Below are 26728 nucleotides of genomic sequence, written 5' to 3' on the forward strand. Positions count from 1 at the left end.
CATTTGGTAATCATATTTAATTTAGGGATCATATTCAAGGTGTTCAGTGTTGTGAACTTTTAGCATAGTGATCTTTTTAAGATGGTAATTTAAACTATATCTTGTGACAATAAGATGTGGCTCTGTGAGTTATCAGCACGAACTTTATTGATTACGACAATCTGGACCTTTATAATTATATGCAACGTTCATCTTAATGGGCATTGATCTTCGGTGTATGCCAGTCTTCCTTATTAACCAAACTATCTTGATGTATTCTTATCCCGAGTGATGTTAATTAGTAATAGCAATTATTAGGCATGAATATTAGGCATGAATTATGATTATGGAACTTAGAGAATATTCTGCAAGAATTTATTTGAATAAAAAAAGAGGTTGAGAAATAGTACATAGCAAAAGTTAGTATTTCTTTTCAGACAAAAGGAACTCTGAGTGTGGAAAGCATATTTAGTACAAAGCACTTAGAATGCTACCTAATTTAAAATAAGGGATATATATATATATATATATATATATATATATATATATATATATGTATATATATATATAATATACATAAATGCACACATATGTAAAATTTATATATGAACCATATATATTAAGTGAACACACATATGTATGTGTATATGTATGCGTATGCATATGCATAAGCATATGCATATATATTTATATATATATGTATGAACTGTTATTTTTCTAAGATACCAACTTTTGAATATTTTACCTCAAGAAGACATTAAGCCACTTTGAGAAATTACAACTTTATAGGTCATTCCTCAATATTATATTAGTGCTTTAATATAACACATTGCTATTCAATAAAGGATTTAGGTAGGAATGTATTGATGTGAATAAATAAGGTATATGAGATATAATCATGACTATATCAACATATTTTATTCTCCAACTCTATCACATCAATTGTAGTCATGTGGTATGGCTGTCACACCTGGGATTCACATCAGCAGAGACTGCCTTCACAAGACTGGGACATTCACGTATTATCATGGGGAGGGGAGGGTTTCATCAGGCCCATCCTTGTTTGAGGAGCTATAGACAGTTAATGACAACGCCAAGGACTAGCCTCAGCTTGGACAGGGGTATGAGGGCGGGGTGTCTTAGAGCAGTGAAACAACTTGAAATCAAATCAGGGTCAAAGCTGACTGCCTGTGCTCTGCTCAAGACATCTCTCCAGATTGCACTGTCTATGTGCTCTGCTTGAGGCAAGTTTCTTTTGCTATTTTACACCCTCTCTGGATAACTGTTCTCTTGCAGTCTTCTATTTACACATCAATTCAGTCTTTACCCCAGGTTTTCTTTGATTACCCCATGACCAGCATTCCGTGCACCCAGTCTCTTGATTCTTAGATAGGGACAGCAAGCACATGTACAGACAATAAGACAGCTGGGTTGGACTCCACCTTCAAATTACCATTTCCACCATGACTGCGCCTGGCCCTAAACTCCCTCTGTCTCAGACTAAGCTTGAACTCAGGAATCTGCCTGCCTTTGTAAGCATAAACAACAACAACAACAAACTTAGCTGGGTGGGATCTTGTCCTGGGATTACCACTCTTTAATTCTCTTCATCTTTTTCCTTAGTGTCTTCCTGATGTACTGGCTCACAGTGCAACTGTTTCTGTTTCTTTAGATCTCTGAAGCTCCTTTTACAATTCATATTGCATCCTTATATTTTACATAGTTGAGAAATTATATATTTTGAACTCAGGTTTTCAGCCTTAAGGGCTCTCCTGAAGGTCACAGTGTTCTACCATTTTGCTGAGACATCAGAAACACCCTAGCCTCCTGGACTCATGCTGTGTCTGTGGAGTCATAGACTTTGGCAGAGAGGACATTCCTCAAGGGAGGCACTTGAAAATATGTACATTATTGTACAAATAAGCCTCATGCCCAGTGCAACCATCAACACTGGTAGTGGCCCACACCCTGCTGGCTCTGTCATTGGGTCCCTTGCATGGTCAAGTAGAACTCAGCAGTAACTGGTACATTGTGATGTAAAAAGCTCTTCACTCATGCTCATAAACGCAACCACAATTTAACACAGTGGGCTATCTACAAGGAAATGAAAGTTGCATGGTGACTGGAAGATGTGATTCAATGTTGGATGGAGAGAGGGAATAATAAAAATTTGGAGGGCAGACTTTGATTAAAGAATGTACTGCATCTCCTTTATTGTGTGTAAACAACCATTTATATAGTGGAAAACTATCCACTGCAATTGGTTGGCACAATTGCTTCAGATTGGACAGTGAGCACTCATTACCAGGGTCTTTATACAGAATAAGCCCATAAAACAAGAAATGGAGAGTTCAGCTTGTCAGCTGGCCAGAATTCAGAATTCTGTATTCTGACTTTTGGGAATACGCAGGAGCATCTTGTGCCATGCTTTTTATTTAGAAGCACAGCATACCAGGTAAGCTGACCACTTGGTCATGCCTGCATATTTCCTTCAAGAATAGTGTGTGTGTGTGTGTGTGTGCGTGTGTGTGTGTGTGTGTGTGTGTGTGCGCGCGCGCGCGCGCGCGCGCGCGTGTGTATGTGTGTGGTATGTGTGTGTGTCTGTGTGTGTGCATGTGTGTGGTGTGTGTGTGTATGTGTGTGTGTGGTGTGTGTGTATGTGTGCATGTGTGTGTGTGGTGTGTGTATGTGTGTGGTGTGTGTGTATATGTGTGTATGTATGTGTGTGTGTGTCTGTGTGTGTGTATGTTTGTGTTTTTGAGGTGGCGGAGAGGGGGGAGCAAAAAGAATAAATGAAAGCCATGATAATTCACCAAGACCTGTTTCCAAGAAGCTTCAGGGTGTGTGTTTTGCCATTGTTGGTGCTCTGCCCATTACTCAACTTCTGGCTTTCTCTGTGGCAGTTTCTTTGTCACATGAAGATTGGGGAAAGGAAGGAAGAAAAAGACAATAGTGAAGTGTAGAGGGAGAAAGAGAGCAAGAAGCCAAGACATCTGGACTTGAACTTTTACCAGCAAACTCAGTCTTTCTTCAAACCTCATTTTGGTAGCTTCTTGCTGCCATCTTGTCATCAAGAACTCCATGGGGTCATTCGCAAGCCAATCACCAGGGAAGGAAAGTTTACAGTACTTTGGATAACTCTCCCCCTGTATCTCAAGGGCCTTTCCTGTGTTTTTAATTTTTAGCTCAAGAAAGGGTCAAATAAATATCAGTTACCTGTCACCATTCATTCCACCTTTGAGAAAAGTACAAAGGAGGCCATCAGGTGCCACAGAAAATGGTATTTTTCTGCATCAGAATCAACAACCATTTTCTCCAACATATTGTCTCGATTTTCTCTACGCTGTTTGGCTGTATTCCGGTGGTGTGCCTTAATTGTAAAACTTTCCCTAGGTCACATAAAGAATGTGGCTTATATGCTAAGAGATGTAGCATTTTTCTGTAATTGTTTTCTTAATAATAAAAAAGAAAAATATCATCATAGAGAAATCAATGACCAAAACATGATATTCTACCATTTACACTGACACAGAATACTGCAACCAAAACACAGTATTCTACCATGTCTCTTCTGCCATGGTCCCTGATCTAGTTCACTTAATTATTTAGAGTCTGCCATTTGCTCTTAATCTGTAGCCTCTTCCTTTCCCTTCCCATGACAGTTTTATATCAAATCTCCCTCTCCATTTCCTACCACGACTACGTAATCTCCATGTTCTAGTGAGATTGATAGTAAACTACTCCTACTCACACAGTTATCCAATGAATTCCCTATTTCGTGAAGAAAATATCAAAACCCTGATGTGTATTAAAAATTCTATATTATCTATGACTTCACAATTTCTCAGACTTTCCTAAAATCCTTTTATAATTTCAAATACCTCCCCAGATGTTGCCATCCTCACTTTCAGAAATCTCCTAATTCTTTTGCCTCATGCTATTCCATAAGCCTGTAATCCTTTTACCCATTTCCTGACCTGATGAATTACTACTAAGGCCCACTGGATGTTTCATAGCTACTGACTTTTTCAATGAGACAATTCCTAATTAAACCTCCATTATGAATTGAGGCTGAAATGGAATGCAAGCATGTAATTTCACTCAAACTAATTTCTGAATAAAATGATCAGTCTGAGGAATATATATATATATATATACATTTTGATATTTTCTCGCCTTCAAGGGACCTACCTGGCCCTGACAATCTCTTATTCAGTCATTATCACAGATGTCAAGTGCAAACTTTCCCTTGTCAAATTATTGCCCTCTCCTAGACTACCATGTCTTTGGAATTTGGCCCTTTGAATAGTTGAAGGATTTAATCACAATTCTTAATAATAAGATGCAGAGGTAATGATCAGACATGAAGTTTCTAAAATATGGATTTATTTTATTAAAAACATATATATACTGCAAAATATCTAACAGCAAGGTTAACAGTTAGCTTGTATTGCATTTGTCAGTGGTGAGTGCAAACCAGGTGCCTGTGGATCTGTATAGTTCTGAGGAGTCACAAGAACTCTTCATGCACATGAACCTTGCATATTGACAATGCAGTGATACAATGCCTCTCCTTAACTACTGGCATGATTTTTATAGTCTATAAGGTAATAACTCAATTGTTGATATAGTCTATAAGTACAGTGTACTGGATGGTTTTGTGTGTCAACTTGACACAAGCTGGAGTTATCACAGAGAAAGGAGCCTCCCTTGAAGAAATGCCTCCATGAGATCCAGCTGTAAGGTTGGTAGTCTTCAGTTCTATAAGAAAGCAAGCTGAGCAAGGCAGGAGAAACAAGCCAGTAAGGAACATCCCTCCATGGCCTCTACATCAGCTCCTGCTTCCTGACCTGCTTGAGTTACAGTCCTGACTACCTTTGGTGACAAAGAGCAACATGGAAATGTAAGCTGAATAAACCCTTTCCTCCCCAACTTGCTTCTTGGTCATGATGTCTGTGCAGGAATAGAAACCCTGACTAAGACATAGTTTCTTTATTATTACTTGATAGAAAAAATACAGATTCAACATCATTAATCATTAGGGAAATGCAAATCAAAACAACCCTGAGATTTCACTTCACACCAGTCAGAATGGCTAAGGTCAAAAACTCAGGAGACAGCAGGTGCTGGCGAAGATGTGGAGAAAGAGGAACACTCCTCCACTGCTGGTGGAATTGTAAGATGGTGCAACCATTTTGGAAATCAGTCTGGCGGTTCCTCAGAAAACTGGGCAGGGCACTTCCAGAAGACCCTGATATACCACTCCTAGGCATATACCTAGAGGATTCCCCAGCATGTAATAAGGACACATGCTCCACTATATTCATAGCAGCCCTATTTGTAGTAGCCAGAAGCTGGAAACAACCCAGGTATCCCTCAACAGAGGAATGGATACAAAATGTGGTATATTTACACAATGGAGTACTATTCAGCCATTAGAAACAATGAATTCATGAAATTCGTAGACAAATGGATGGAACTGGAGAACATCATACTAAGTGAGGTAACCCAGTCTTGAAAGATCAGTGATGGTATGTACTCACTGATAAGTGGATAATAACCTAGAAACTTGGAATGCCCAAGAAATAATCTACATATTAAATGATGTCCAAAAAGAACAGAGGAGTGGCCCCTGGTTCTGGAAAGACTCAATGCAACAGTATAGGAGAATTCCAGAACAGGGAAGTGGGAAAGAGTTGATGGAGGAACAGGGGGAGGGAAGAGGGCTTATGGAACTTGCGGGGAGTGGGAACCCAGAAAATGGAAAATCATTTGAAATGTAAATAAAGAATACATCGAATAATAATAATAAAAAATCTTGAGCTTGTAAAAAAAAAAGGAAAAAAAAGAAAAATACAGATGCAGGATTCAAAATTAGTTCTGGGGACAGTATTTTTCCATTATTTGTATCAGATTTCTCTATGCTGACTAAACTCTTAAGCTCTAGACTTGTTTAGGGGTAAATACTTAAATACCCAAGTCTATCCTTACAAGTTATAGTATCAGCTCTAATAGGATAGACTTGGAACAATGGCTCAGATCAAGCAATCTGTATATATGAGAAATCAGGCCTTTAGCCAGGCCAGTGCTGGAGTGTGGCCTAAGAAAGGCTCTGTGAACAGAGTAACCTGACTTTGGATGGACAATGTTTCCCCAAAGAAGCCTGAGAAGAGCAGCTAGACGCTAGGTAGGTAGAAAGGAAAAATCATGACTGTGTATATTTTTAAAATAGATAACATTAAATTACTGTTTCTATTGACTGTATTTTCTCATTTCTAATATTTTTAATTGTGCTAACTGGGTCCTCATGAGATTAAAATTTAAACATAATCAGCATAGCAAGTTTCTGACTTCCATGTAAATAAAACCACACTAAAACAGAGTTTGTCCATTACCCTAAATTGAAAACAATTTAGGCACTTCTTATTCTAAAGAATAATTAAATATAAATAGTAAAAGTATTTTCTGTAATGAAGTCAAGATTTCATACTTTTTCTTCAAGCTTAATTACAAGAAAATCTATTTAAAGTGGTTGTTCACATTTTCCTCTGTATTTTTTTTAATCTTGCAAATGCAACAGTTATTTTAAAATTAAGTCGGCCAACAATTTGGAGTTGTTAATTTTTTTTACAATATTCAAGCTTTAAATTCTACATAATGAAAATTAAATTGAAAGTACATATTTATGATGCTAACCACACAAATAATATTTTCAGAAAAACACATATCATAATTTATATTCGTGTCAGTAAAATATTAGAATCACATTTCTCTAAATGATCATCATTTTCTGGTTTTTCTTTCATTTAACATATTAGATGGAGAATACTTTTTAAAATTTGCAAAGCTCTAGTTAGGAGAGCAAATCATAATAGAAAGGTATAACTATCTTTATGCATGCTTTGTATAATACTTTATGCATTTCAAATTTCTTGGTAAACATACATGCATGCATAATTTTTTGGAAAATAATTAAGAAATTAATTTTAAACAGCTTGGGGAAAAGCCAGCTATGATAAGAACAGTAGACAAGTTGGCTAGAAAGGACAGGCAACTCAAGCAGAAATTTCAGGAAGAAATTTACCTAAGAAAATACCTCTCTGAGAGGCTGCAGGTATTATCCTCCGACTGAAACAGAGGAAACACTGGGGCATTTCTTGGTTGGGCCAAAGTGTCCTCACACTTTCCTCCAATTCATGAAATTGACTTCTCAAAAGTCTACAACCTCTCACAGAGTCCCTTTCCCCCTCTTGTCTCCCCTTCTCTGAAAGTCTGGGGTCACTCCAGGTATACCCCAACCCTCGCACATCAAGTCTTTACAGAAATAGGCGCATCCTCTCCCACTGAAGTCAGACAAGGGAGAACTGTTGGGGAACAGATTCCACAGTCAGGCTACAGCTTTAGCCTCTGCTCCAGTTGCTGGAAGTTCTACATGAAGACTGAGCTTCCCAGTCTGCTATGCATGTGCCATGGGCCCTGGTCTAGCCCATGTATGCTCTTTTGTTAGTGCCTCAATCTCTGAGAGCTCCCAGAGGTCCAAGTTCATTGACTCTGTTGATTTTCATGTGGAGTCCCTATCCCCTTCATAACCCTTAATTCTTCTCCTAATTCTTCCACAAGAGTTCCTGACCTCTGTCCAATGTTTGACTGTGAGTATCTCCATTTGTTTCAGTCAGCCTGTAGGGGAGAGCCTCTCAAACACAGGAATGCTAAGCTCCTGTCTGAAAGCATAACCAAGGAGTACCATTAATAGTATCAGGGATTTATGTTTGCCCGTGGGATGGGCCTTAAGTTGGGCTCATAATTGGATGGCCATTCCTTCAGTTTCTGCTTCATCTTTGTCCCTGCATTTCTTTTAGACCGGATAAATCTTGGGTCAAAAGTTTTATGGATGGGTTGTTGTTCTTATCCCTCCACCGGGAGTCCTGCCTGGCTTCGGGAGGTGGCTACTTCAGGTTCCATGTATCCACTGTTAGGAATCTTGGCTAAGGTCACTTGCATTGCCTCCTGAGAGCCTCCCCTTCCCAGGTCTCTGGGCCTTCGTAGAGATTCACCCTAGCTCCCACTTTATAGGCAATCTATGTTCCTTGCCCTTTCTCTTTGATTCCCTCCTTTGCTCCTTCATAAAATCCCATGTGTGAATCTGTACTAAACTTCTAAAATTCACACTCCATGGCCTGAGAAATGCAGTCTTTGAATTCTTGAGACAAGATCCCATAAGTTACTGGTTTGGGACAGCTTTGGTGGCCACCACAAAGTTTTCTAAGAACCCAAGTTCTTCAAGTCAATCCCATCAAGAACTGATACAAAAAGCTCTGCACTCTCAAAGAGACCCTTAACACAGGCCCACGAGTACACACACACACACACACAAACACACACACACTAAATAAATTAAATAAATAAATACATGCATACATAGATACATATATAAATAGATGTGGGATTTTGTGTGTGTATATGCTTTGTATTGATTATTGATTGAAAATAGCCTTTTTAAAAATATGGTCTCCCCTATCTCTACTCATTCCAGTCTTCCCCATATCCCATTCCATCCAGATCCACCCCCTTTCTGTCTCTCCTTAGAAAATAAACAGTAAAATAAAACAATATAATAAAAATAAAATAGTATATAATAGGATAAAACAAAAACTAACACATGGAAACATAGCAAAACTAAGATAAGAAAAGGAGCCAAAGAAAAGTCACTGGAAACAGACAAAGGTTTGAAGATCCTTCCACTTGGCTGCACACTCACAAACCCAATAAAAACACTAAATAACAACTGGAAGTCATAATACATGAAGGACATGTAGGCTAAAAATTAAAATAAAGGCTAAGATTTGGGAAAAAATGGGGAGAGGGTAGAGAAACCATGAGAAAGTGACATTATAGGAGAAGCAGTTACCAAAGATACCATTGACTTATTACCTGTTTGTGTCTTCTGCTGGACATGCACCCTATCCTTAAGGGTAGTTTCCCCAGTAAGACATCACTGGAATAAAGGTAAATTTTCATTTACAAGTGGTTCCCAATTAGAGATAGCTTGTGGGTCAGCTATTGATTGGAGCATGTGTCCACTTTCCCTCTCAGCTCTAGATCACGTCTGGTATAGACTTGGGCAGGCCCTGTGCATGCTGCCTCAGTCATTGTGAGTTCATATGTGCATTGGTCTTGTTTGATTTTGAGGGCCTTGTTTTCTTGGTGTCCTGCATCCCCTCTGGATCTTACACTTTTTACATATCCTCTTCTGCAGGGTTCCCTGAGGCCCAGGGGTGAGGGACTTGATAGAGACCTACCATTTATGGATGAGTGTTTCCAGGTCTTTCATCCTCTCCATATTGCCTGGCTTGGGTCTCTATATTTGTTTCCATCTGCTGAAGAAGGAGGATTCTCTATTGATGGCTGAGCAAGGCACTGATCTCTGAGTAGCAGAATGTTATTTTATTGTACTTGGTTGTATTTGAGGTCCTTGGTTCATGTCCTGTTATACAGTCTAAGGACTGTATTCTTGTTCATTTAAGCAGTGTTGGGTATGGGTTCATCTCATGGAATGAGCCTTAAGTCAAATCTGATAATGCCTGGCCACTCCCACAAGCTTTGGGGTACCATTGCACTAACAAGTCTTGCAGACAGGACATGGTTGTAGATCAAATGGATTACTGATGGGTTGCTGCTTATATTTCCCTTTTGGTGGTGTGCAGGATATCTTCCTGTAACAAAGATGCTAAAAGATAATGATGAAGGCTCTATCTAAGCATCACCTTTACATCTCCATATTCACTGAGTTGAGTGGGTGTTGCCTTTAGCAACAGGCAGTTTGCTGTCCGTTTGTGGAGAGCAACTATACTTTTCACCACCACCCTGGGTTGTTTGGGCATTCCTGTGGTACCCTCTTGGACAACAACTAAATTATATGTAACCCAACCTGACACTATTACTGGAAGCTTTATTTGGTGAGAAGAGATGTCCAGATGGCTCTGTCTCTAAATGATTTGGTGACTACATTTAGATTGCCTTTACATTATGTATATGTATAATATGTATATGCATATGTATATAATATTTTATACTTTTATACACACACACACACACATGTATATAATATTTTATACATACATACATACACACACACACACACACACACACACACACACATATATATATATATATATATATATATATATACACACACACATATATATTATACAAAGTTTCTGTTGTGTTTGGTTTTGATACTATTCCTCAAATGACCTTTAATTTTATCTGTCTCTTCATGTGTACTTTCCTCACCCCTTCTTGACACCCCCTCCACACTTGATCTTCCAGTTCAAGTCAGTGCCTGCCCCGCCATCTATCCTTAACCGTCTCTTTGATTTACCTTTCCGAGGGAGGTCTATCTGCAGCCCGAAGCCCCTTGCTGTATACCTATGCCCTGAGATTCCATGGATTATAACTTGGTTATCTTTGACTTAACAGCTAATATACACATAAAACTGAATACATATCACATTTGTCTTTCTAGGTTTGGATTACCTGACTCAGGAAGCCTTTTTCTAGCTCCATCCTTTTACCTAAAACTGCTGTGATTTCATTTTTAAGACTTTATTGCTTTCTAGTTTTCTCCCTTGACAGCTGCATAATGAGCCTAGTTAAAAGAAGACTGCCTTCTAGATGGCTGGAGAACCCTGCTGTTAAGGTTGCAGTCTCCCATGACCCAAGGGCTTTCTGAGCTCTGCAGAAAATGGAGGGCTCCCTTTCTCAGAGGGGCTTCCCTGCCTCTGCATGGCTTTGCCTGGAGAGTGTCCCTGAACACAGGTGGGTGGCCTTGTCTGAAATGTGACCTCAAGCAGAGTTCTCTGCAAGGATGACTCAGCACATGCATCCCACTCTGGCTTCCTGCCCACATGACAATTAGCTGCAGTATTCTAATCAATCAGCCCTTCCCACCTGCTTGACACTGTGACCAATTGAACCTTTCTGCCTCTACCCCTAAAATGCCCTTATAGACCATGTCCCTGGGACAATAAAGTAGAGTTGTCTTGCTGCGGCTCTTTCTGGAAGTCCTTACATCATACTTATAGCTATCCAAATCCTGCTTCTGGCCTCTGCTCACCTCATCCTCATTGCCTGGTGGCCAACAGCCTCCAAGGAGAAGGGAGAGCCACACTAGACATGCAAAGAGAGCTGAATCTGGAATCCCACTACACCCAAGGCATCACCAGATAATCAGAACCCAGTGACATCACTCAAGATAATCAGACACAGTCCTAGGACCCCATAATATCCATTGGACAGTATATAAACAGAGACGAAGAACAGTGCTCTGCTCCACATATCTGGGAGATGCCACCTTGATCTATCCTGCAGCTGGAGCATCTTCCCCAATTCAGAGACTTTTGTTAGAGGCTGGACTTGACCTTCAGCTAAGATAGTCACACAGGTGAGCAGCCTAGTGGAGATAGACTTAGGACTGTAGTTAGAGATTTAGAGTCTGTCTTAGTTAGGATTTTACTGCTGTGAGCAGACGCTATGACCAAGACCACTCTTTTTTTTTTTTTTTATTTCATTCGATATATTTTTTTATTTACATTTCAAACGATTTCCCCTTTTCTGGTCCCCCACTCCCCGAAAATCACATAAGCCCCCTTCCCTCCCCCTATTCTCCCACCCACCCCTTCCCACTTCCCTGTTCTGTTTTTGCCTTATACTGCTACACTGAGTCTTTCCAGAACCAGGGGCCACTCCTCCATTCTTCTTGTACCTCATTTGATGTGTGGATTATGTCTTGGGTATTACAGTTTTCCAGGCTAATATCCACTTATTAGTGAGTGCATACCATGATTGATCTTTTAAGACTGGGTTACCTCACTTAGTATGATATTCTCCAGCTCCATCCATTTACCTAAGAATTTCATGAATTCATTGTTTCTAATGGCTGAATAGTACTCCATTGTGTATATATACCACATTTTTTGCATTCATTCTTCTGTTGAGGGATACCTGGGTTCTTTCCAGCTTCTGGCTATTATAAATAGGGCTGCTTTGAACATAGTGGAGCATATATTCTTATTACATGCTGGGGAATCCTCTGGGTATATGCCCAGGAGTGGTATAGCAGGATATTTCAGAAGTGACGTGCCCGGTTTTCTGAGGAACTGTCAGACTGTTTTCCAGAGTGGTTGTACTAATTTGCAACCCTACCAGCAGTGGAGGAGTGTTCCTCTTTCTCCATATCCTCGCCAACACCTGCTGTCTCCTGAGTTTTTTATCTTAGCCATTCTGACTGGTGTAAGGTGAAATCTCAGGGTTGTTTTGATTTGCATTTCCCTGATGACTAATGAAGTTGAGCATTTTTTAAGATGTTTCTCTGCCATCCAAAGATCACTCTTATAAGGACAATATTTAATTGGGGCTGGCTTACAGGTCCAGAGGTTCAGTCCATTATCATCAAGGCAGGAGCATGGCATCATCCAAGCAGACATGGTACAGGAGGACCTGAGAGTTCTACATCTTCATCTGAAGGCTCTTAGTGTAAAACTGACTTCCAGGCAGCTAGGACTAGGGTGTTAAAGCCTACACACCCTGTCACACCCACAGTGTCACACCTATTCTAACAAGGCTAATAGTGCCATTTCCTAATAGTGCCATTTCCTAGGCCAAACATATACAAAATCATCACAGAGTATTAACTTTGTGTGACAACCTTCAGCGTAATAAAACTTTTGTTATACTATCTATGAATATCTACCTTCTTGCAAGCAATAAGCTGTCACCAATTTCTCCCAAAAATATACTTAAAAATGAGTTTTGTCCAGTCACATTTCTTGGTCTTTGGACTGGTATACACTCTGGGCTAAAAGATGCAGATCTTACTTCCAATTCTTCTCATGCATTATAGAAGATTTTGCTGCTTTAAATTAGGATAAAATATTTCCAGACATTTACAAGGTTTCATTGATAATGAGGTAGACTGACATTTTTCTTAAGACACACTTTGGTCCTCTGTTGTAATGGTGTAAGGCACCGGATGAATGCCAGACCAACTTCAAGTTCTGCAGTGCTATTACTTTATTTCTGTCTCAGGACAGACTTAAAAGATTGTCCTGTTTCACTTTAGCTGCTTCCTAGCAATGACTCTAACCATTTAATTAATCTCTTAACTTTTAACATGGTGAAGTCTGATGATTCCGAGTTGTCTGTGTCACCTAAGGGCAGCAGTGGATTGAAAGGAAGCGGCTACTCTGTGGTATACTTCCTCTCCTTTTTATATTTCTTACCTTTCTCTTTGTGCCAGATGAATAGATTCAATCATTTTCTCTTCTCAACGGGAGGGGGAAAATACTATCTAAAGTGCCACTTGTTAATTTCAGCATGAAAAATTAATAAAAAGAAAGTGCTAAATACCATAATTCCTCCTTTCCTGCTCTATTTGGAATTACTGATAAATCCAATTATTCTGTGTTAAAAGAGGAACATCTCAATGGTCTTTGCACATTAGAGTTGAATTGATCCTAATATTTCTAACTTCTCATCATAATAAATGAAACAGCATCATTTCTAACATAATCCAGTGTATGTATATAAATAAAGAAGATGTGATTTATCAGATGCTCATGGGAACTGTTTCCTTGATCATGTTAAATATGGTGTGTGTGACAAAGATGGTAATGTGAGGGGCAAGGAGGCCATCTCAGTGGTAGAACTGGTGCTAAGCATGCAGAAGGCCCTGAATTTAGGCCCCAGAAGACATATAAGTACGTGTGTATGTGTGTGCACACATGTACACATACATGCACACACATATGCACACACATACACATATACACACATACACATATGTGCACACACATACACATAAGTGCACACACACACACACACACACACACAGTCTTTCCACTTCTATGGTGATACCAGAGCTGAGTTATAGATGCATCAGTTGGGGTTGCACACCCTACAGTAACTTATTCTCTATATTTTGTGCAGCTGTGGCTATGTAAGTATTTGTAATAGTCACCAACTACTCTTTGAGTGTAAGGGTATTTATATTGATTTAGGAAAATGATAGTAGTAGGTTTTTATTTAAGGTCCCTGGCCTGTCCAGCCACAGTAGTTAGATAGGTTTATAGTACCAGGCATGGTTTCTCTCCTATTGGACAGGACTTAAGTCAAACTGGAATTATCCAGTTCATTGCCACAATGACCACAGTATAGGTGCCACTATTGCATGACAAAGGCGATTTCATTGTGTCTGTCACAGTTTTGTTCATAGGCTTTACAATTAAGAGGGACTGTTGGTTTTCTCCCTCAAAATCATATCCTCTGAAACTTTGAAAAGTAGTTCTCAGAGAGAAAGCTCGCAGGTAAGTTCCAGCTTGATTCTATAAGTATAAAGATTGTGGTGCCACTTAAACCCTTCTTGATTTCATGATTCTTTAGATATCCCCAATGACAGCTGAAAACCCACTATCTTATTACATAATTCTGAATGAGGATTTGCTTACTGATGTCCTTTTCTTAATTAATACCTTCAATAGAACAAAAGCTTTATTAATAGGTTTTCATCCAGGGTTTATGACACTCCCAACTAGCCTCTGGTTATTGACCATGCCTATTGTATCTCACACAGACACCCTGTTTCAGTGTTTCAGGCTATAGGTATAATGTGATTGTGTGCTGTATAAATATTATCCTTGTATTATTCAAATACTGATTTTTTGGTCTCCATATCTGGTTGCAATCCAGACATGGCACTGTAATGTATATTCCAAGAATCTCTAGTCTCAATGTTACAATAACAGTGCTCCTTATGATTTGTCAATCACTCACTCACTCAATCAATTAATCAGTCAATCAATTAATCAATATTCTCTGATTTATCAATAAAATGATCAACCAATGACTGAGTAAGAGAACAGGTAAGAATGGGCTTCTGGAAGTCTCTGGGTGGCCTTTACTTCAGTCTCTGCTCCATACATTGTCTCCCTTATTGCTCCTGTGAGTATTTTGTTCCCTTTCTTAGAGGAACCAAAGCACCCTCACTTAAGTTCTCCTCTTTCTTGGGCTTCCTGTGCTGGATGAATTGTAACTTGTTTATTTTGAGCTTTTGGGCTAACATCCACTTATTAGTGAGTGCACACCATGTGTATTCTTTTGTGATTGGGTTGCCTCACTCAGGGTGACACTTTCTAGCTCCATCCATTTGCCCAAGAATTCCATGAATTCATTGTTTTTAATAGCTGAATAGTACTACATTGTGTATGTATACCATAGTTCCTGTATCCATTCCTCTGTTGAGGAATATCTGGTTTCTTTCCATCTTTTGGCTATTATAAATAAAGGCAGCTATGAACATAGTGGAGCATGTGTCCTTATTACATGTAGGAGCATCTTCTGGGTATATGCCCAGGAGTGGGCTATACCTTAATACTATGTCTAATTTTCTGAGGAATCGCCAAACTGATTTCCAGAGTGGTTTTACCAGCTTGCAATCCCACCAACAATGGAGAAATGTTTCTTTTCCCCACATCCTCTTCAGCATCTGCTGTCCCCTGAGTTTTTCATCTTAGCCATTCTGACTGGTATAAGGGGGAATCTCAGTGTTGTTTTGATTTGCATTTCCCCGATAACTAAGGATTTCGGCCACCCAGATGTCCTAAGACTCCCAGGGACTGAACCATCAACCAAGGGCACACATGGTTCCAGCCAAAAATGTGGCAGAGGAAGGCCTTGTTGGGCATCAGTGGGAGGAATAGTCCTTGGTCAGGTAAAGGCTCAACAGAGGCCCCAACAAAGGGAAACTGAGGCGGAGGAGGAGGGATGTGTTGGGTGGAGGGGCATATACTTGGAGGCAGGGGGAAGGAGGAGGGGGAGGGATTGGGGATCTTAGGGGAGGGAGGATATCAGGAAAGGTTTTACCATTGGCAATGTAAATGAAGACAATATCAATTAAAAAAAAAAAAGGAATGGGCTTCTCATCTCAGCCAGCAGAGGGAGAGAAAAAGAGAGAGAGGAAGAGATTTCCCACTTGGAGAGGATTCAAGAGCCACCAAGAAAACACACCTGGAAGAGAGAGCAAAATCACTTCTGGATGCAAGCATCTCAGGGATTTTGGCTGGGAAATAGCCAGATGAGCTCCGAGGATTAGAATAGACTAATAAGTGCTAAAATATTGTGTCAGAAAGCTTGATTAAATAAATCTTATACTCTTTGTCTCACTTACTTGGGAGCTAGCCAGAAGGAAGGGAACAAAGGCTTTTAAAATTGCACTAGCATCATCTTCTATCCAGAGTAGAGCCCCAGTTTGAGACACACTGCTCTGGTAACAGGAAGAGCAGATGGAGACAAAGGGCATCAGGTGAGGTTTCTCTTCAAAACTGCAGTAATTACTTTACAATGTCCAAAGCCAGGAGGAGATGCAATGTGAGGTCTATAGAGTGGGAAAGAAAAAAAAACCTTTTAAGAACACGGTTTTGAACAGTTACAAAATATTACCTGAACACACAACCACTCTTTATAAGGCAAAAGCCCTTTGCTCTAACTTCTGCAGACAGGAAAGTGCATCCTTCCTTCTGTAAGTAAGACTAGAGTCCTCTTGCATCTGTTTTCATGGCTGCCTCACTCATCTAGGATGCTTTCATTGCTTTCGAGAACCACAGCAAAGTTTATCACCGAGTTCCCTCTCTTCATGCTTTGCCTCTTTCTACAATTTATTCAGACAAATAACAAAATCAAAAGAGATGTCCTTTCGTAGATATGAATTGAATCATGATGGTGTCCCACACCGTACAACCATTTTCCTTTTGTCCTTAACAAAGCTAAGCCTTTTCCCATGGTGAGCTGAGTCTCTGTTTTTATCTCCACTGTCTTCCCAGGCTTTCTTTTTCCTTCAAGAAATATAAAATAAATATATTTTTTCCTTTAACTCTTCAAAGGTCTCTATATCCTGTCATAACAAAAATAGAACTATATTCCACTACTAACCGCAGATGTTAGTCTCTGTTTTATCCCAGTAACTTTTTTGCAGAAAAAAATATGATAGTTTATAACTATTCTATGGCTTTGATTTTCATCTTTGTTTTCCTTAAGTTTCACAGTGGAGAAGACAATGTGTATCTCATACATAGATGTATCAATTGTTATATTCATTATTTGTTCCTTTGCCTAGCTTAGATTATGATAGTTATGATAATAACATGACCATTTAATTAAAAACATAACATTTGTACAAATAGCATTGATGTCATAATATAAAGAAACTGTCTATGCTAATGCTATGGATTATGAGAGATGCTAATACACAGTAAAATACAGCAAGTACCTGAGACTGTATCTAGCTGCAGCCAACCTTTCACGATTACACTTGATATCGACACCTTCTGCTGCTTTAAAAAACACTCTGAATGCCAAGTAAAACTCCAATTAAAATACAATAGCTGATTGTTCTTTAGCATTACATTCTACCCCATGGCATGTGACCTAACAACTCTGATATGCGATGAATCAATTTGAGAGTTAGCAGATCATGACTAACTCAACAATGCAACCAAACCAACCTGGAATAAATAAATGCAGAAGTATCCCAGGTTTGTAGCAATTACCTTAAAGTGTGCAAAAGATCTAATTGCTAGCTTATGTTACAATTTATAAATGACTTCTCTAGGCCCCGTCTATTGGTCTTCATATGGATGACATAGGCAAACAGAAAATATTACAGAGATATGCACTTGTATACTGCATAGCCTTTGCCTCATGGCCATCTGGGTGCGCACATGGGCTCTTTATTAATGTTTACTACCATGACTCTTATATTAACTTTTAAAAGCTTTTTTCTAGTATGTGTCATTGCTCTCAATTCTTTGATATACAAATTGCATAGGAAAAAGAATGTTCTGCCTGACTTCAGGTACCTGTTTTTTCTTATTGTTCCCATATTGGGAACATATTTCATATTGTTCCCATCAATTAAGGGTATGGCAGAGGCATGAAACAAAATCTCCTTCAATCCTACAGTGGTTAAGAACAGAGTCACAAAGACAGAATTTTAAATGGAATACAGACACAACAAGAAGAAGTAAAGTGTTGTAGAAAAGATACAGATGAAAGATTATATGCTTTTCAGAGGAGAAAACATATATCACGACCCTGAGCTGCAGAGAGATTGGTGGGATAATAAAGAAAAGCATTCTGGAAAAGAAGAAATAGCAAAGTCTTTGGAACAAAAGTGCTTCACATGGCCTTTCAAAGATGTCTTTTGCCATAGGGAATTGAAGTCAAAGGCTCTCCAAGTAGACAAAATTATATGAGACTCAAGAATCTTTGAATAATGAAATCTATCTTCATAAATGAGATGAGTTATGGTTTTCTTAGAAAGAATAAATTAATAGATAACTCAGAGTGGAGAATTCAGCTTAGGGAAATAAATGAGAAGACACCACAAATGTAGCACCCAGGGGATACTGAGTGTCATAATGATGTAAGCGTGAATGTTCCCTGCTTCAACTTCCATCTAAAGAATTATTTGGAATGCAGCTCTTGGTAATATAATGAGCAGAATCTCAAATTTGTGGCTAAAACTCAGTGGATAGCATGGGATCTTACTATGCACTCCCTGGTAGTAGCCAAATACAGTAATGATATTAATTTCAGTAATTAGTTTTCCCACTCCCTTAGCCTGATCAAGTACAGCTTAAGTAAAGAAAGTTTATTTTTCATTCATTTTATTTTTTCTTTTATTAATCATTTTATTTGTTTACATTTCAAACAATATGCCCCTTCCTGGTATCTCCCCACATCTCCCAATCCCATCCCCCCTTTAGCCTTTGTGAGGGTGTTCCTCCACCCATTCATCTACCCTGCCTCACCACTTTAGCATCCCTCTACACTGAGGCATCAAGCCTCCACAGGACAAAGGACCTGCCCTCCCACTGATACCAAATAAGGCCATACCCTGATACATATGTAGCTGGAGCCATGGGTCCCACCATGGAAACTCTGGTTGGTGGTTTAGTCCCTGGGAGCTCTGGGTGGTCCGGTTAGTTGATAATGTTCTTCCTATTGGGTTGCAATCACCTTTAGCTCCCTCAGTCTTTCCCCTAGCTCTTCCCTGGACTCAGTCTGATGGTTATCTGTGTATCTGTATAGTCAGGTGCTGGCAGAATTCCTCAGGAGACATCCATACCAGGCTCCTGTCAGCAAGTGCTTCTTGGCATCAGAAATAGTGTCAGAGTTTGTAGTGTGCAGATAGGATGAATCCCTAGGTGAGGATGTTTCTGGATGGCCTCCAGTCACTGCTCCATTTTTTGTCACTGCCTTTCCTTTAGATAGGCACAATTCTGGGGTAAAATTTTGAGATGTGTGAGTGGCTCCATCCCTCAATGAGGGACTGTACCTATCTACTGAAGGTGGTCTCTACAGATTCTATCTCCCGTGATGATATTTCAGCTAACGTTAGCCCCCTCCCCCCACCATCTGGGAGCCTCTTGCTTCCCTGGCACTTGAGACTTTCTAGTAGTGGCTACCCCCCAGTTCCACCTCCCTCAATGCAGCATATTTTTATTCAACTTAATTGTTTGTAGTAGCCTTATTTATAATAGCCAGAAGCTGGAAACAACCCAGATGTCCCTCACCAGAAGAACAGATACAGGAACTGTGATACATTTACACAATGGATTACTACTCACCTATTAAAATCAGTGATATCATGAAATTTGCAGGTAAATGGATGGAACTAGAAAATATCATGCTGAGTGAGGAAACCCAGACAGGAAAGAACATCCATAGTATATACTTAGTGGTAAGTTAATATTAGCTCCTAAGCCCAAAATATCCACAATACAATCCACAAACCATATGAAGCTTAAGAAGAAGGAAGATCAAAGTGTGGATGTATCAATCCTACATAGAAGGGGGAACAAAATAATCACAGGAGGTAGAGAGAGGTAAGGACCAGCGAGGGAAAGGGAATGTGGAAGGAATAAGAGAGCAGGATCAGGTATGGGAAGGAATAAGAGAGAAATGCAGAGGATGAAGAAACATTTATTTGGGCTTATGAGTAGAAAACACTGCAGCTTGTCAAATTACTTCCACTGCTAGCAAATGCAAAAGGATGAATATTATCATTTGGCATACTTCCACCTATCTATTCAGTCTGGGACCATATCCTAGGAGCCCACATCCAAGATAAGTCTTCCGATCTCAGTTAAGCATCTTTGGAGATGCCACCCGCACTTATTCACACAGACACAGATACACACACACAGATACATAAGCAAACAAAAAGCAAAGGATTCTCCTAGATGATTATGAATCTTTTATAATTGACAATCGAAATTATGCACCACAGCTCTAATTTTTGACAACTTGGCATGCAAACACTTTCCTTTAAATAAAACATTACATTACATCTAGACTCCTAAAGTTTTATAATGCAAAATTTATTTAGCATATTTTGTAAAAGTAACTTTTATTCATCAGATGTCTCAGAGACTTACTGCTGAATAATCTCACTCTTTCTAGCTCTTTCTTTATTCTGGCAGACTGGCTCAATTCAGCTGTTCTAGGTCAAACTCCTCTCCAAGCTGACTGATTCAAACTGACTTCTCTTAGCTTCTGACTGAATTGCTCTGCTTTGCCTCAAAATACCTCTAGCAAACTGTTCTAATCCTCTGGCTTCTCATCATTCTCTGGCTTGTTATCTCTTCTGACCTGCACCAAACTGTATGAAACTCACTAAAAGAGTTCAAATCCACCGCATTACCTCCTACACTGATTTGTTGAACAGGACCAAACTTATTAACTGACTGGCCAAACAGTGAACTGGCTTCACTTTCAAACATGGCTACTTCCTTCTACAAACTAATTTACCTACATTGTTTGGGATTAACTGTGTATACTAAGGGCATGTCTGTATTCCAGCCAGAGGGTTTACAGGTATGTGTAGTGTCTGCACCTGAGCCATATCACACAGACATAGATCTTTGGATGTGATCAGAGCAGCCATGTTGCTAGATTAAAATTCCTGTACATTATCTTGAAAGGTTCCTATCATAATTAATAGTTCTAATATTGGTCCAAAGTCCAAAGTCTTAGACACAAGGTCATCTTTTCATTGGGAATACCCATAATTATTTTAAAGTTTCTTACTTCCAATATGCAGTGATACCAAATATATATTCTTATCTCAAAAGGAAAAAAATATGAGAATGACAAAGAGACACACAAATTCCAGCAAAGCCAACATTGAACCACATTTTTTCGCTATATCTGGCATGTGGGACTCATGAACTCCAGCAGAGTTCTACTTTTTTTTTTTTTTAGAGTTCTACTTCTTAAGCTTTACTACCTAAAATACATGCAGACACTTCTGTTGGGACAACTTGGCTTCAAACACCGTTTCTTGAATGTATACTCCATGTTTCCAATGTCTGGCACCTCTGACATCCCATAGTCTCCCTTTCAACTTAAGATTTGCTTTCCTGGCTTCAAACAACAGCTTCTCAAAGTCTTTATTCAGGAGATGAAAACCCTGAATTGCCTAGCACTAGTAGATTTTTGGAAGCTTGGAGGAAGGCTTAGTGAACCCCTCACTCTTGGGCAAAATCACTGTCGCTCAGGTGAAACTTACAAATTCTGCTACTAGCTCAAATGCCACCTGGTTTCCTTTAACCACAACTTGAGCAGAGTTTAAATACCTTGAAATATCATCTGGAAGACACTTTTCCTGGGTTGACATTTTGAGGCAGACATGCCTTCAGAGTCATTCTTAGTTTAGACTATCAATATATGAGGTCTTGTCTTTGGGGGACTCTTGTCCCAATGCAGAGGTCACTAGTATATTGGAGTAATGTCAAAGTGAGGTGGAGCAAATGTGATGGCCTGAAACACATCCCTTTCTCTATCCCTAAGTTAAGTTGGTCGTAGATATTTCTGTACACACTGAAGCAAGCCTACTTGAAACATGACACACACTTAGCTTATTATGGTCTAGCACCTTTCCTTGTAAATGTAGAAAGCAATTCTTCTTACACAGTAGATACTTGTACTTGTAGAAGGGTTTGGATTTGATGGGAAATACCCTACATGTCTTCTGTTAGTTTGCAGTTTTGAATCACTCTACATGCTCATATCAGGGATGGGTAGAGTCCATTTTTTCAGAAGCCTTGACATCACTCTTGATTATCTATTTTATTGGATTATGAGGCACATAAGAACTCATCTTTGAGGATGCTGCAGAGAGGAGGGGTGAGTAAAGTTGGGAGACTTGCCCTATAGGTGAGCATGGTGGTACCACTTGATAGGACAAGGCCCTGGAGGGAATAAATCAGAGGAATACAGAAGATAGCTATCAAAGGCACATTTATTTAACTCCATTATGTTATTCTGCCAGGATGTTTTCTCTTTCAACAGGCAAAAGACCAAGGAGACAGCCAGCAACGTATAAAGTCTCTGAAACCTTGAAACCTAGAGCCAGAACAAGTCATACACACACACACACACACACACACACACCACTTTGACACATACACACCCACACACCCCACATACATACATACATACATATACACATATAACACATAATATCACACAAACACACACACCATATACACACAGATATAGACCACACAAACAGACACGTATACACACAGACACACAGGCATATACCACATGCACACAGGTGTGCACACACAGGCATATACCACATACACATAGACATATACCACACAAACACACACACACATACACACACACACACACACACACACACACAGACAGACATACACAGATTCCCAACAATAAACAATAAACATTTGATTTAAATGCCACTTTGGAAAATAAGGTTATGTATGTCTTTCAAGGCAAAGAAGACAGAATAACTAAGTTCTGTAACTCAGCAACAGTTACATGTTTTACATCTTATAAGTTGGACAGTCAGGAAAAACTTTAATGCTGAATAAAAGTCCATCTGTCATTCGTGCTGTGGTGTTTATTTTGACCTCCCCCATTGCTGTGCTTTGTGAACCAAATTAAAATGAATTGAACAAAACAACTATGTGAGTCATTCATCTCCTCAGTGTTTTGTAACAGAAAGCACTCACTGCTTGCTTCTTAGTTATGAAGTAATGGATATTCATCATGGAAAGTGCAGGTATTACAAGAGGACATAGACACATTACTGTAAATCTATTATTACCCCCAGGTAATATAGTTTCTGTTTAAAGGTACAATATATATATTTTATTTTATGTTGTTATTATAAATATGACTATATTTATGCCATAAATATATGAAGAATAACACCTAGCTCTACAGACTCTATATAAAACTCAGATAAGCTTGTCTCCTGCTTCATCATTCACTATGTGATGGCTTCCAGAGACCCCTCAGCTTTCATAAACATGGCTACATAATAGCCTGTAAATGTGCCATAGATTTACTGACCTGATAGTAGACAAGCAGGATTTTAAAAGCTGTATTCGTTAATTATAGTGACAGGGAAAATATATAATACAACTAATGAGAGATGTTTTAAAAGAGATGTTTGCTATTCAGAGTCATGCTGAATCTCCTTCTAAGAAGTGAAACGAGCCACTCTCTACCAGGTAGGACTCAACAAACACACATGCTCTCACCAGTACTAGCTTTGTTTTATTTATTTATTTATTTATTTATTTATTTATTTATTTATTTTTTGGATTTGGTTTTTTTGAGACAGGGTTTCTCTGTGTAGCCCTGGCTGTCCTGGAACTCACTCTGTAGACCAGGCTGACCTCGAACTCAGAAATCCGCCTGCCTCTGCCTCCCAGAGTGCTGGGATTACAGGTGTGCGCCACCACCGCCCGGCGCTGTTTTATTTTTTTTTACCTAGTATTATTTTACTTTTAGTAAAATTGATAGTTCTAGATTGCCAAAAGCTTCCTATCAAGAAGATACTGTGTGCATTTCTGTCCCTTAACAAGCAAATAATTGCAGCAGGTCCTGATGAGAATGTCAGCAGGACCTAGCTAGCCCTGAGTTAAAGATTAGGTTCTGCCTTTAATTAACAGTTACTTGTCCATTTCGGATTGGCAGGATTAATATAGTTAAAATGGCCATCTTGCCAAAAGCAATCTACAGATTCAATGCAATTCCCATCAAAATCCCAACTCAGTTCTTCACAGAGTTAAAAAAAGAAATTCTCAAATTCATCTGGAATAACAAGAAACCCAGGATAGCTAAAACTATTCTCAACAACAAAAGAAATTCTGGGGGAATCAGTATCCCTGACTTCAAGCAATACAACAGAGCAATAGTGTTAAAAACTGCATGGTATTGGCACAGTGACAGACAAGTGAACCAATGGAATAGAATTTAAGATCCAGAAATGAATCCACACACCTATAGTCACTTGATCTTCGACAAAGGAGCCAAAAACATCCAGTGGAAAAAAGATAGCCTTTTCAACAAATGGTGCTGGATCAATTGGAGGTCAGCATGCAGAAGAATGTGAATTGATCCATTCTCATCTCCTTGTACTAAACTTCACTCCAAGTGGATCAAGGACCTCCATGTAAAACCAGACACACTGAAACTAATAGAAAAGAAACTGGGGAAGACCCTTGAGGATATGGGCACAGGGGAAAAGTTCCTGAACAGATCACCAATAGCTTATGCTTTAAGATCAAGAATTGACAAATGGGACCTCATAAAATTACAAAGTTTCTGTAAGGCAAAGGACACTGTTAAAAGGACAAAATGGCAACCATCAAATTGGGAAAGGATATTCACCAACCCCACATCTGATAGAGGGCTAATATCCAATATATACAAAGAACTCAAGAAGTTAGACCCCAGGGAACCAAATAATTCTATTTAAAAATGGGGCACAGATCTAAACAAAGAATTTTCACCTGAAGAAATTTGGATGGCCGAGAGGCACCTTAAGAAGTGCTCAACATCATTAGTCATTAGGGAAATGCAGATCAAAACAACCCTGAGATTTCACCTTACACCAGTCAAAATGGCTAAAGTCAAAAACTCAGGAGACAGCAGGTGCTGGCGAGGATGTGGAGAAAGAGGAACACTCCTCCACTGCTGGTGGGGCTGTAAGATGGTACAACCACTGTGGAAATCAGTCTGGAGGTTCCTCAGAAAACTGGACATGAGACTTCCAGAGGACCCTGCTATACCTCTCCTGGGCATATACCCAAAGGACTCCCCGGCATGCAATAAAGACACATGCTCCATTATGTTCATAGCAGCCTTATTTATAATAGCCAGAAGCTGGAAAGAACCCAGATGCCCCTCAAAGGAGGAATGGATACAGAAAATGTGGTATATTTACACAATGGAATACTACTCAGCAATTAGAAACAATGAATTCACAAAATATTTAGGCAAATGGTTTGATCTTGAAAATATCATCCTGGGCCATCAGGGCGCCAACCCAGCCAGGAGGTTTTTTGCCCGGGCCTGCGCGCGCGCGCCGCCATTTTGCCTGCAGGACTACAGAGAGCTCTGGCGGGCAGAGCTGTAACAGGCATAGCCTGAGGCTAACAAACGGGTGTCTAGGCCCCAAAAGGCAGAGGACTGACCCCAAGAACTGGGCGGCTTGGTGGGCCATCTGTGTGTCAACCCGCCCAGGAGGTTGTTAGCACAGCAGACTCCCGACGCTTTCGGGGAGCGCGGGTGGGCACGCCTGCCATCCTGATCACCTGGCGGACCCAATTAACAGTCATATCCCTAGGGGAACTTTGCTCGGACCTTGGCCTCCCAGGCTTTTGCCTGGACTCAGGGCCTGGGCGGCCAGGCTAACCTTGTGTGTGCCAGCCCGGTTGGGGGATCGGCTGCCCAGCGGAGTGAGAGGAACACAGGGGACTTCCCGGCAGCATACACCATCTGCGCTCCCTGGGGGTGCACACGGGCTCCATCTGGTCCACAGACACAATCTGGGGCAAGGCCTCAGGTGGGAGCCCTCAGCTCAACTCTCTCCGCTTCCTGATCCAGATCAGCCTGGGCAGCCGCACCACTTATCCAGGTCCTGCAAGAGGCTAGCGGGGCTTCCGGGCGGCCAGCTGGGAGAAGTCAGTGTGCTCCAGTGAATCCAGCAGGCCCCAGCAGGATCCTTCGCGTGCCTGCTTCGGGATCTGAACAGCCTGGCCAGCAGCACCCTGTCTACAGGCAGTGCAGGGTGTAAGCTGTGCACCAGAGGCCAACGGAAAAGGGGCAGCTTGCACTGGTGAGTCGACCACTGACAAGACCAAGTAACACCAGTGAGAACTAGATGGCAAAAAGCAAACGCAGGAACATCACTAACAGAAATCAAGGCAATATGGCAACATCTGAACCCAATTCTCCTCTACCAGCATGTCCTGGATACCCCATCACACCAGTAAAACAAGATTTGGATTTAAAATCACTGGTCATGATGCTGGTACAGGAACACATGAAGGACATACTTAAAAAAACTCAGGAGAAAATGGATCAAAAGTTAGAAGCCCTTGCAAAGGAAACACAAAAATCATTGAAAGAAATCCAGGAGAATACAAAAGCCAACAATGAGGAAACGCAAAAAACACTTAAAGAAATACAGGAGAACTTTGGTCAACAGGCTGAGGTCATGAAAGAGGAAACACAAAAATCTCTTAAAGAATTACAGGAAAGCACAAACAAGCACGTGAAGGAGCTAAGCAAAACCATCCAGGATCTAAAATCAGAAGTAGAAACAACTAAGAAAACTCAAAGGGAGACAACTTTGGAGATAGAAAGCCTT

The sequence above is a fragment of the Apodemus sylvaticus genome, chromosome 20 (assembly GCF_947179515.1).
Source record: "Apodemus sylvaticus chromosome 20, mApoSyl1.1, whole genome shotgun sequence".
Taxonomy (NCBI): Eukaryota; Metazoa; Chordata; class Mammalia; order Rodentia; family Muridae; genus Apodemus; species Apodemus sylvaticus.